We start from the raw sequence: 12,789 nt of genomic DNA on the forward strand, positions 1-12,789 counted from the left end.
GTTTTCCAAATACTTATGGATGTACTTAACTTTATTATCTTGAACAGTCCTAGGCAGTCAAAGGGTGCAAAGCCCGGGAATCAAAGAGGAAGAATTTTACTCTTATTATAATGATATAATTATCGCTATTTTAACTTTAAGCTCTGAATTCCCTGTGTTTAGAGCTCATTTGTGTCCTTTTTAAGGTCTAATTTACCTTCAAATGGGAACAACAATCCATCTGAGATTTTTCTGGAACACTTTGAAGTTCCAGATTTGAAAGTGCCTCTTTTGCCAGTTATCTGAGGTGAGAATCAGGTCAGCTGTATTGTTTAAACAGCTTTAGTCTGAAAAAGAACAGTTTGGTTAAATGAAAAAAAAAAAAAAAGATGACTTTTTTACCATTTAAAATGCGAATATTTCTGAGAAACCATCCTCATTCAAGAAAAAAGTACCTTGTGTCTCTGATACTAGCCACATAACCTTAGAAAGGATACCATTAGATCATGCCTGGCAAAACACAGCTTATTATTCTTATTACAAATTATTTGCTAGGTGCCAGCATTGTGCTGCTTCACAGAATCAGGAAGAGATGGAGACATAACTCCTGCCATGAGGATTTTAGAGTCTAAATATGCAGATCAGATAAATCCATCCCAAAATGCATAGGAAGATCCATGGGAGAGATCTACAGAAGCATGTTACTGTGTTTTCATTTGAGTAGATAACAACGTCTTTGTTGAAATTAATTAGCATTAATGGACAGAATAAGTTAATTAAAAAAAGTTATTTTAATTAACATAAATAGCACATGGGGCTGATTCCAGGACAAACAGGTACATAGAAGCTACATAAAAGTAATCCAGAGGCTGAGACAGGCTATAATGGGATGACAAAGGACAAGTTGAAGGCCAAGGACAGAAGTTCAGGCTTGATGTGAAAGACAAAAACGCCAAGGAAGAGAATCAGAGAGGAGAGTGATACAGATCTTGTGCAAATAAAAGATCTGCATAGACTGAGATACAACATTTTAAATTAAGTGCTAACAAAACTTCCAATATGTTTTGGTAGTCTCTTGAAAATGCCAACTTATCTAAGGAAGAATGACAGCAGAATTGGATGTAGTTGTGGATATGTTAGTAGGTGAAACGTGCTTTCAACAAAGTAGGAATATATTTGCAGAATGTATCTGGGGAAACATGCCAGGAATTCCAACTTCCAACCACAATCTTACTTAAACAATATTTTAAAAGTGGGAAGAAATTTTGTCTTGTTTTGTTTATTTCTTCTTATGGACTTCCATTACATAAAGTTTTGCTGGTCCGTGATGTCTTCTGCCCCCAAATGCCTTGAAGAGTTGTGGCTTAATCTAGTTTAAATTAATTTCTCACTTTGGTACATGGGATAAAAGCCACTCTTCCAATTAAAAAATCTGTTCCACTGACTTATACTAATGAGTAATTAGCTATTATCAGATATCTCAGGCTTAAATAATTAATATAGCCTTTGAAAGACTATGGGTGAATGGTCAAATAAAGCCAATTAAATTAAGACAATGATCAATAACTCTCACTGTTATAAACTATATGGCTTGATTTGATTCTATAACAACTTTCATGTATTAAATTTCTGTGGTATAACTAAAGCATCTGTTTTAGAAAACAGAATATTCCCTGGCTATTAATAAAGCTGGGGCCACTTTAATTGTTTTTGAATGTCAGTATTGTGTTACCCAATGCCTGCTGTGTTACATTCAATTCATTTTTAGGCACAAGATCACAAAAACAATTTCACTGAAACCCACAGGGAAACTGGATGTTCAGGTTGAACTTTTGTCCTTAAACTATAATGTTTTCATCTTTAAAATTCAATCTCCAGAAAAAAAAGGATAGCCTAAAGTGAAATAACAAATCTCTCAGTGGTCGCTTGGGGCCACATGGAGTAACACCACCACACGTGTTCCTAAGGGTGATCTTCAGAACATTTTGCCAAATTTAAAGTCCAAAGCAGCTCACCTTCAGTCTCTCAATTCTTTTGTCAGGGCTGTGATTTGTCAAAGGACTAATTCTAAGAATACATCTCAATTGGACAAAGACATAAATTTTAAATGTAATGGAGAGTGACATTAATTCTAAAATTCTACAGTTCCATCCATACACAAGATTTGTAACCCTGATTTTAGAGGCTACTTTCTAGTTCTCGGACAACTTCAACTGCAGGACAGCCTTAAATTCTCAGACTAAGGAAATTATCTCAGTTATATTAGGATGAAACAAGCATGTTTTCTGGGCTGAGCAACATCAAAGAAGTTATACCAGGTTTGCTGTATTTGTTGTATGAATATCACAGCCTGGCTTTGGATATTTTGTGTATATGTATAAATTCATGCATGCACATATTTGAAAAGTCCATATTCTTTCAAAGAGTTTTGAACTACAGGATGCTAGTATAGATGTAGTATCTTCCTTTGATTAGTTGATTTTCATTTTTCTGATTGACAGTTGTTAAGATTTGAGGTGGCTAATTCTCCTTTGTTAGCTCTGAGGACCCATTTCACCAATGGTCTACTCCTCCTGTTTCTGGAGGCAGGATGCTTATATCATACATCTTTGTTGCCATAAACCATGTTCCTTGATGTGATCTGCGGTCACTGATCATAGATGCTAGTTAAAAAGCCGCACTAAGCTGTAGCTTGTGCCAAGATATATAATAATGTTTATTGACTGCTGGTAAAACCATCTATATCAGTCCATCAGTTCTAGCTGGCAGTTGACTGTCCACATATGTGAAATTTCCTTAAGAAGAGTATTAAGTTTGTTGCCTGTTGTGGAGGAAAATGTGAAGATATACAATGATGTTGGTGAAAGGTGGAATTGTGACTATACAGAAGAAAAGATCACATGGGTCAGTTGTATTTATGACTTGCATTTTGTCAGCTAAAGGCAAGGATTCCTCTGAATGTCTGTCAGAAGTATGGCTTCAAGAATATAGTGTTTTATTTGATGATTTTGAAGCCTAGGGAGAACTTGCACAAAATCCACTATCTTGTGTTTCTGTTGTCATAGCTACTTTAACCAGTAAAATTAAAACTTTGTCTGTCCAACTGATGTTTACAGATTGTGTTCTCTTTGGGACTGACCATTGCCCTATATCATTTGCTTTGAAGGTTTTTTTACATATGGTGAACATCTGAACTCTGTCTTTACATAGTTTAACTTTCTTTAAACCAGGAGAAACAGAGAGGTATTGTGGTGATGTATGGCACAGTGTTATCAGTTGAAACTAATTGAACAAAAGTTCCTATAATTTCATTCCCTTCTACACATTAATTTATTTGGAAAGAATGATGCCAATGCTTTGGAGCATGACTGGAGTGCTTAAAAGAAATGTAGATCGATTGAAATACAATGCACCAGCTATGCAACTGAAATATTTGCAGCATTAACGGTGGGATAGTCAAAAGTGCATAAGATTTTCCAGTTAACACTCACTATTACAGAGGTCTTACTGATTTTAATGGGCACAAACTTAGACCCAGGCTTTGGAAATTCCTATTGTACATACAATTCTCCATTTACTTGAAAAAATGCAATAATTTTAAATTACTAGTATATTATATATGTATCAGGCAGTGCTAGTACCACAATATGATCAATTAAACATGCTCAGTCTCTAATTGTGGTGTGACAAAGGGATAACCCTGATAAAAGTGTTCTATAATTTTCATAGAATCATAGAATCATTAAGGTTGGAAAAGACCTCTAAGATCATCTAGTCCAACCATCAACCCAACACCTTCATGCCTACTAAACCATGTCCCGAAGTGCCACATCTACAGGTTTTTTGAACTCCTCCAGGGATTGTGACTCCACCACCTCCCTGGGCAGTCTGTTCCAATGCTTGACAACCCTTTCAGTAAAGAAATTTTTCCTAATATCCAATCTAAACCTCCCCTGAGGCAACTTGAGGCCATTTCCTCTTGTCCTATCACTTGTTACTTGGGAGAAGAGACCCACCCCCACCTCTCTACAACTTCCTTTCAGGTAGTTGTAGAGAGCGATAAGGTCTCCCCTCGGCCTCCTTTTCTCCAGGCTAAACAACCCCAGTTCCCTCAGCTGCTCCTCATAAGACTTCTGCTCTAGACCTTTCACCAGCTTCGTTGCCCTTCTCTGGATACGCTCCAGCAACTCAATGTCCTTCTTGCACTGAGGGGCCCAAAACTGAACACAGTATTTGAGGTGTGGCCTCACCAGTGCTGAGTACAGGGGCACAATCACTTCTCTACTCCTGCTGGCCACACTATTTCTGATACAAGCCAGCATGCTGTTGGCCTTCTTGGGCACCTGGGCACACTGCCGGCTCATATTCAGCCGGCTGTCAACCAGCACCGCCAGGTCCTTTTCTGCCGGGCAGCTTTCCAGCCACTCTTCCCCAAGCCTGTAGCGTTGCATGGGGTTGTTGTGACCCAAGTGCAGGACCCAGCACTTGGCCTTATTAAACTTCATACAATTGGCCTTGGCCCATCAATCCAGCCTGTCCAAATTTTCATTAATTTGCCTTTTGAACTAAAATCTTTCATGCTTATACTCAACCTAAAGGTGAAAGTTCTCAAAAAACACATTGTCTGTTGTATTATTAGTTAATTAATAAAAATAATACTATGCAATCATGTACTTAAAAAATATTTTAATGCAGACAGGTAAGAAGACAGCATTGACTGACCAAGTATTCAGACTAAACTCCTGTGCTCTCAGCTACTGTATGTTCATTTGTATAAGCTGTAACATCGCATTGATTTAGTGGTATTAAAGCCAATGGCAAGACGTTATTGATATTCAAGGTGGGTACAGCTGAAAAATCTGAACATTTACTACATCTTTGTGAAAATTACCCAAATCAAAATAAAGAGTTCCTTCACAATGTGCAAATATTGGAATAGGCCACCACCAAAATTCTATGTGAAATATTTATGTATATTTCTTACAGAGAAAAATCATAGTTTAATATTAAAATATTTACTCAAACAGCTTGCCTCGCTTCTGTTGTAGATAGAAAGTTGTGTCCTATGCATCTTAAAAAGGCATACTAGGGGCTACATTAGGAAGTACTTTAGGAATACATTAGGTGAATACACATTTTGGGTTTTGGCTACCTAATTTTACCAGAACAGGTTCGGTGGCCAAGGGCACATAGATTTCTATAGTTTCAGGGTGAATATTTATTTTCCTCTGATGTACTGGCCTTTTAAATTTCCCACAATATTAAAGGGCAACTTAAAAATATAAACATTGGGTGATGAGTAATTTTAGGATACACTTTGTGAGTTTTATACTAAAAGGAAATATTTAACATCTATGGTTTGGTATTAGAATATAATCTATTAAAGGTATTTTATTGATCTTGGCTTAGTAGTGCATTCCCCCAAACTATTCTTTCTTGCTTATGTTTTAAACATTTTTTTTTCAATATTCACACTTTGCCTTAGCTCAAAACAAGATACAGAAAAATTGCATTAGTTTGAAAAAATATTATTTCTCCACTATAGTTTTCATATTGACAGAACTTGTAAAAGTAATACTGGTTTTTAAGGTTTTGAACTTTGTATGAGGTCTGTCAATAGCTAGGATTAGTTATATGGCTACTGAGAAAAAACAGCAAGCAAACTTTAAGTTCCAATTTCATATCGCTGCTATGGAAGGGGTGGGATTTAGTCATTTCTGCTGGAACAGAAGTTCATTTATAATGTTAATCCACATTGACCATAATACTTTCATTAAAGTCTTTTCTTGCAAATGCAGATGTGAATACTTCACTTCAAATACATGAGCGGTCCCCCAGAAAGCAATAGGACTATTCAACTGCTTAAGTGCCTGTGTGTTTACAGGACTGGAGCCTAAATTTTCACACAAGAGCTCCTTCTGTATTGGTAAAAGGCACAATAGAATACACAGTAAAATGGAATGAAAGCACAAAGTTGTTTCAAAGTCAATCACAAAGTCTTTAAGATCATATGCAAGACACTGTATATTCAGATGCATCAAGGGGACAATGCTATAATGCATTAATTCACTCTACTGCCATCAGACACCAACATACATTCTCTCCTATAGCTTGTGTTAAAGTTACCCACCATCCTCACACTTAGAAGAGAGCTAGACCAGAAAATCTATTGATATGTTTACCTGTTGAAAAACAAACAAACAAACCTCACAAGCCTTCCTTTGACCAAGGAAGCAAAACCATGCAGTCTAGTGACACAACGGTACAAGCTTCAGCACATGTAATTGAAAAGGGGGTGGACGTGAAGACCTTGTAAGTGCCTGGGTTATATTATCCCCTAGACATTTTTGATAACATAATTGGGACCAGTGCTGTGCATTCCAAAAGCAAAATAAATTAGGCTTTGTTAGTTGTTTTCATGACTACCAAGGACCAATCATTTCTAGCGGGGATGGTTTTTTCTACCCAGAGAAAGTAGGAATTGCATTAGAGGCTTTAAAATTATCCTCAATTTCCCTTCAATTTGGTGTCAGAATTTTAACAAGTTGCTTCCAGGAACCCTTGAGAGCTTCCCTCAGCATCTCATTCTATTAAAAACTTAGATATATCCCTGCAAATACTATGGAATTTAAAATTCATTTATAAGCATTTTAAAATTGGCCTTGATACGTCATCACTATTAAAATTTCTATTAGTTTTTTATTATATGTAATTCCCCTGTAGCACCATGGAGTTGCCTAATAATAAATTTACTCTTCTCTATTATAGGTTGTATGGATAAGTTGAGAACAGTAACGTAATGTAAAACTCTCTGTTCAGTTGATTGCAACTTTCTCAAAAGTTTTTTTTTATTTGTTGCTGTTGTTGGTTTTGCTTAAATTTTCACCCTGGTCTGTATCGTATTTAATAGATACATTTTTGTTAACCATCCTAGCTTTAACGTCATGGGTAGCAGACCTCTGTGAAAGTTGCAGCTACTTGTTCTCGTTCAGCTCCAAAGCATGGAGTTTTCTAGCACAGTATGTAAATTCTTCCTCTTCAAGTCCGCTCTCTTTCATGACTTTCAGGTAAAACATGGCTTCTTTCAAGCTCCAAACAGGCCATAAACTCCCTAGTTTAGTCTCCTAAGCCAGAGAATTTCCATCAGGTTTTTGTGCAGTTTCTATTTCAGAGGGAAATGAGGCAGATGATCTATGTCAGGGGAAATTTGTTGTAGATAGCAGTATGTTTATGGTGTTCTGTAGAGGTCTACAGAGATCCCATGTTCTTGATCTGTGAGTTTTGCTATCTGAGTACTTAAGTATTTCTGCTCAGACTAGTGTAAGAACAAATTTGCATGGAATAATTTTTACCGTTATGAACTAGCACCAAAAGTCTCTAGTGCTTTCTTTCAGTTTAATGGGAACAGCACTCATGTTTAGTTTATGAAGGCTGAACTATTGTAGCAATCCCCTCACATTTCTTTATAGTACTAAGAAATATGGGGGAGCCTACTATGGAAGGAATATCATGCTGGCTCTGGTGAGGTTAAATTTGGTTAGTGGGAAGAGAGGGTCCACAGCATATATTGGTATATAATTAGAGTAGAAAAATACTGAAGGAAAAGACATTGTAGGGACAAGAGTTATATACTAAGCAGAGGCCCTTGATAAATGTTTAAAGTCTTGTAAAAGAAAAGAAAACTCATTGTTATGCTGGAAAATAAAACGCAGGTTTATGATGTTGGCATAATAATCTTCCTGTGGGTAAAAGAATTTCAGATTCTAGTAAATTGTGAAGTTGAGGCAAAAAAATGATTTCCAAAGCTCACAGGTTTTGGTGTCATTAAAAATACAATATTTGTAAAGCAGATATAAAAGTTTGGGTATGTGAGTGGATCAAAAAGGAGCTAACAAAGCAATTATAGTTTGGCTGGAGGATTTGAAGGATGAAGAGAGAGTTCTTACTAAAGCTTGAAAGAAAAAAAAAAGGAAGTCAAGTGTAAAGGAAATCAGATATTATTTTTTCCTGATCTCTCGCCAAACACCCCATTGAAGAGGCAGACCTTTATTCCAGTAAAGAAAGTTTTCTTGCCAAAAATGTGGAGGTGGCTACTTTGTACCCAGCCAAGCTGAGGATGAATTATGAAAATAAAACTTATATCTACCGGGACTCTCACTCGTCTGAAGATCTGTTGCAACATGTTGAAAGTGACTTAATTCAGGAAGATCTGGATTCTAGCTCAGGCTCAGAGGGAACTTGAGGACTTTATGGTTTCCTTTTTTTCTATCAAGTTTTATAGCCCACATTTGTAGTAAAATAATGTTGTTTGAAGTTTGTATGTTTCATGGGAGTGGTGCCTTGAAGAAGTTATTTCAGTTAAATGGCACCAGATGGAGTGTTTAGTTTGTGACAGGATTCCAGTGTTTAGTTTGAAATTATGTTCTTTATTTGATGGCTTTATGGTATCAACAGCTATTCTGCTGGCATATATTCTTGTTCTGCCCCTTGGAAAAATTGGATAAAATGCATCTTGAATCGATTTTGGAAAAAAAAAATGCTATGCTTAGATATTAACATAGAGGATTTTCTTCACTATGAGGCTTCATTACTTCATATCAGAGTATGAATTAACTTTTTAATTCAGTAGTATGTCTTGGTTCTTTTTTGACTATATGACAAACCCCAAAGACACATAGGTAGGACAAAATAAATCTTCAAAAGCAACAATAATAATTAATATTTAGTGTGAGAGTCAAAAATATTTCTGTACTAATATCAGGAGTCGGTACTGAATTTTAATTTTTATTTTTTAATTTGCCACCTTCCTTTATGCTGGTGACACCTATAGTTTAGAACCTCCACTTTGTAGCAAAAATAAAAGCTCAAAGAAGACAGGAAGGAGATCATCAGTGATAAATGGCAGGGCAATGAGGTTGCTATTAATTGTGTAATTGACTTCTAACAACTCTTTGTCCAAAAGTAATGGAGGGGAGAGAGAAGAAGGCTATGGAATGGAAATTACCAACCAAAGAACAGAAATGAAAAAAGGTGTCACAAATTATTTTAGGAGAGAGATGTCATCTCTATAAGGGGGCAGCCCTTCAGAAACAGAAAGCACAGCAGTAAAAATGGGTGTGAGTGATTTTATCTTCCTTGAAGAAGACTGGGCTCCTCAGCTCACAGGCTTCTAGTAGTGGCAAAGACTCGAAAGTGGGAAGATAAATGTGGGAGATTTTATCTTCCCTAGAAAAAACTGACAGAATCCATTAATAGTAAGTCTATTAATAGTAAGAAAGACTCTGAAAAAGAGACAGAAATCAGGTCTCTTGTTTTGTGTATATTAGCAAATACACTTTCTAAATACTTGTACTATCTAGGATTAGAGTGGTTGTGCTAAAGAAAAGGAAAAAAAAGATAAAGGAATAAAGTAAAGGAATATTTTAAACTTTCAGGTGATCTCCAATGGTTAATATAAAAGCAAACCCAGTCACTGGTGTGTGAGACATCACCAGTGTGTGAGCAGATAGAAAGAGTTTGACAGAAAAGTTGATGGGAAAGTTTGAGACATCTCATCACTGATGTTAGGATCTAGGAGAGTTAGATAATGGAACAGCTCATCCTGAGAACAGGTCCATACAGTAAGAGGCCATCCCACAGAGAGCATTTAGCTTCTTAGACACATTGGAAATCTTTTGGTGAACCTATCTGTCTCTAGGTAGTGTGCCTAAATCACTTTTAAAACTGAGACTTAACCTAGAAGACACTTAGACATTCCTCAAAGTTTTGCTCCAAGTCAGTCATGTCTTTTAAAAACAAAAGCAATATCTTGATTTGTAACCAGAAACACTTTGAGCGCAAGAGGAAATTCTGGAATACACATACTCCCCGAAAGCAGAACTCTTCAGCAAGAAAACCACAGACTCCTGCCAGAGCTCAGCTCAGGTTTCCGAATAATTTGAGGTGTGGCACACTGCAAAAAGTAAGATTTATAGAAATTCCTTCATACATTTTAAATATATGACTGAATTGTAGGAACAGTTAACTCATGTCTTCTCTTTTGGGAACAGAGACGTTAAAGAGACATTGTCATGTCTTTTTTTTTTTTTTCAATAAAATGGTGTGAAATATATCCATTCTTATTAACTGCTTATTTGTATCTTTCTCAACCAAGTATTAATTTTCATACCTCCTTTAGCTGAAAAGAAAAAGATTTACACTGTCTTTGAAAACGTGAATGAATTAATGCTGTTAAGAACTAACAGGAAAAAGAAAAATATTTAACTTTATGAAGGAAATGCTACTGCCATAGTATCTTGGAACAAAGTCAGATAAATAATCGCAGTTATGACAAGCATATAGAGACCTAGACCTTTCTAATTTCCCCTACCACAACTTGAATAGTTTTAGTATTCTGTGAAGGCCAAAGCAAATCTATATTTTTTGCACTGGTTTTCCCCACAGGTCTGTAAAAACCAAACCAAAAAAGTCAACCAACCAATGAACTAAAAAAAACCAACCCAACAAACCTCACAGAAAAACCCAAGCTGATGAAAAACTCTGAAGTTCCAACAAAGAAACCCCTGGACTTCAATAATCACATCTAGGTAGTCAAAGTTCTCATCTTAAAAGATGTTTGATTCATTATTTGCTGCTCCTCTTCCCAGCAATGTCTTGGCCTTTCATTTAATTTATTTTCAAAGACATGAGTCTTGTTAAAGTATACAGGTATCCTTATTCACTGAAGTGTTATGACAAAGGATCTCCGTGGATATAGTGATTAAACAATTCAAGAATACCCATTCTTGAATCAGCGATCACCCCGAGTGTTCACTGCACTGATCGCATTTAACCACACGACTCATGCAGCATTCCTTCCCTCTGCCATGCCTGGTTGTGGACACCATTTGCTCTCTGGCTCATGAATGCACAGACAACTTTCCCCTTCAATCACAGTCACACAGCATTTGTTTGAAAAAATTTAGTGAGCCATAAATCTTTAGTAGCTCACACTCCACATCTGGAAGACCATTTAGATCAATCACGTCATAATGCTTCCAGTTATTCTAGAGGAAAAAGAGTTAACTTTTCCTAAAAGAGCTATCTGCATGTGAACATTATACCCACATACATAGCTTTATTTTTAAATGCTATTGTGACTTTCGCCACTATTTATTCTGCTTTTTATTTCTTTAATTTTGGGAATCCAATCATATTGCATTTCTTAATCTTTTGGCTAGACCTGTATTCATGCATCCTGTAGTGTTTTAATCTTTTTGTATTCTTGGAATCTTTGTGAAATATTCAAGCTTTTCATTTAAGAAATGATTTTTCATTTTTTGGCAATGTAATGAAGCCCTCAGAGAAGTTCTTTACTGCCAAGTCCATTACACGCTTTTATTAGCACTTATGCAATGATAGTTCATACAAAACCATATATATTTGTATATATAAATATATATATCATGTGCATATAAATGCAAACAGTGGAAGTGGAACAAATAACACTGCTTACTCTTTACTATTTCATCCTTAAATAGCTCAGCTGTTTTCCCTTTTTTCTTATAAGTAATCACCTTTCCCATCTGAAACAAATTAACTCCTGGGGAGGATATGTTCTGAGAGCTTTCATATAGTCCTTGTTACCAGGGAAACTACTTCTTTTGTCAGTATGTGTTCTGAAGCTCACAGACAGTGTAGATTGCTTTGTATCATCAAATGACAAGAGACAGCAAGGGCCAACTAGTTTGCATGTGGTTTCCAAGTGAAAAAAATAATTAGGGACTCTCACAACACCAGCCAACGTTACTTATCCTGAACAGCTCTTCAAAACAGAGGTGTGCAAAATAGTGTGGTTTATCTATGTATTCAGCTTACTGTAGGTTGATGAAATAAATATTGTCCTGTGGGTGGAGGGGATGTAGTGCAGAGCATCCATCGGTGCTGGGGAGTCCTCTGCCGGGGGACAGTATGTCAGGCGTGTGCTGGACGCCGCAGGGTCCAGGTCAAGAGTGCTGGAATAAGCTGCTAGAGGAAATCACTTCCCTTTGAGCAGGTTCTTCCTGGGTAGGTGCATCTCATCTTGAAAGTGATTTGTAACATTTATTTAGTTTTTGTCACTACACTGTCTGTATTTTTCTATGGTATTAAGCCTAGGGCTTCCAATACCTAATGGAATATAGTACCTGAGAGCATATCTTTCTAATGAAAAATGCCCTTTTTTGAACATATGGTCTGCTTTTTTATTTTCAGCAAACAAAACCAACAGGTACAGCGGGGAAGTAAACCAGAGCTATGATTGTACCTAATAATAATTACTGCTGTTTCAGAAGTTTCTCTGTTTTACATTTTTAATCTGTAATAAGCTCAACACCCACATTGGATTGAGGGAGGTATTTGAATTTAAAATGACTAGAAAACAGGATACGGAGCTGAGCCAACAGTGAGAAACAATGTGCCATTAATGGCTTCTGAACATCTCAGCAAGGCTTCTGTTTTCAAAAGTCTGTTAATAACAAGGCTCAATGTATGTCGTATGTCTTTACCAGTTTGCTTTTTTAACCATGTTACTTTGTCTAGAATTTTACCCAGAGGAACTGGTTTGTTTTAGAAGTGAAGAAAGACTAGATTAATGGATCTAGAGCATTGTTTTCTTAAAAAAAAAAAAAAAAAAAAAGAAAAAAGTCATCTGGATAATCCATTTTCATTCTTTGGAAGACTAAAATAATAAAACCAGGAACACTGGCTGAAGAAGTGGAAATATCAGCTTAGTTTTAATCATAATCATTCCACCATCACTGCAATAGTCCTGACAAGTTGGAGTTCAGTCTT

The sequence above is a fragment of the Ciconia boyciana genome, chromosome 2 (genome assembly GCF_034638445.1).
Source record: "Ciconia boyciana chromosome 2, ASM3463844v1, whole genome shotgun sequence".
Taxonomy (NCBI): Eukaryota; Metazoa; Chordata; class Aves; order Ciconiiformes; family Ciconiidae; genus Ciconia; species Ciconia boyciana.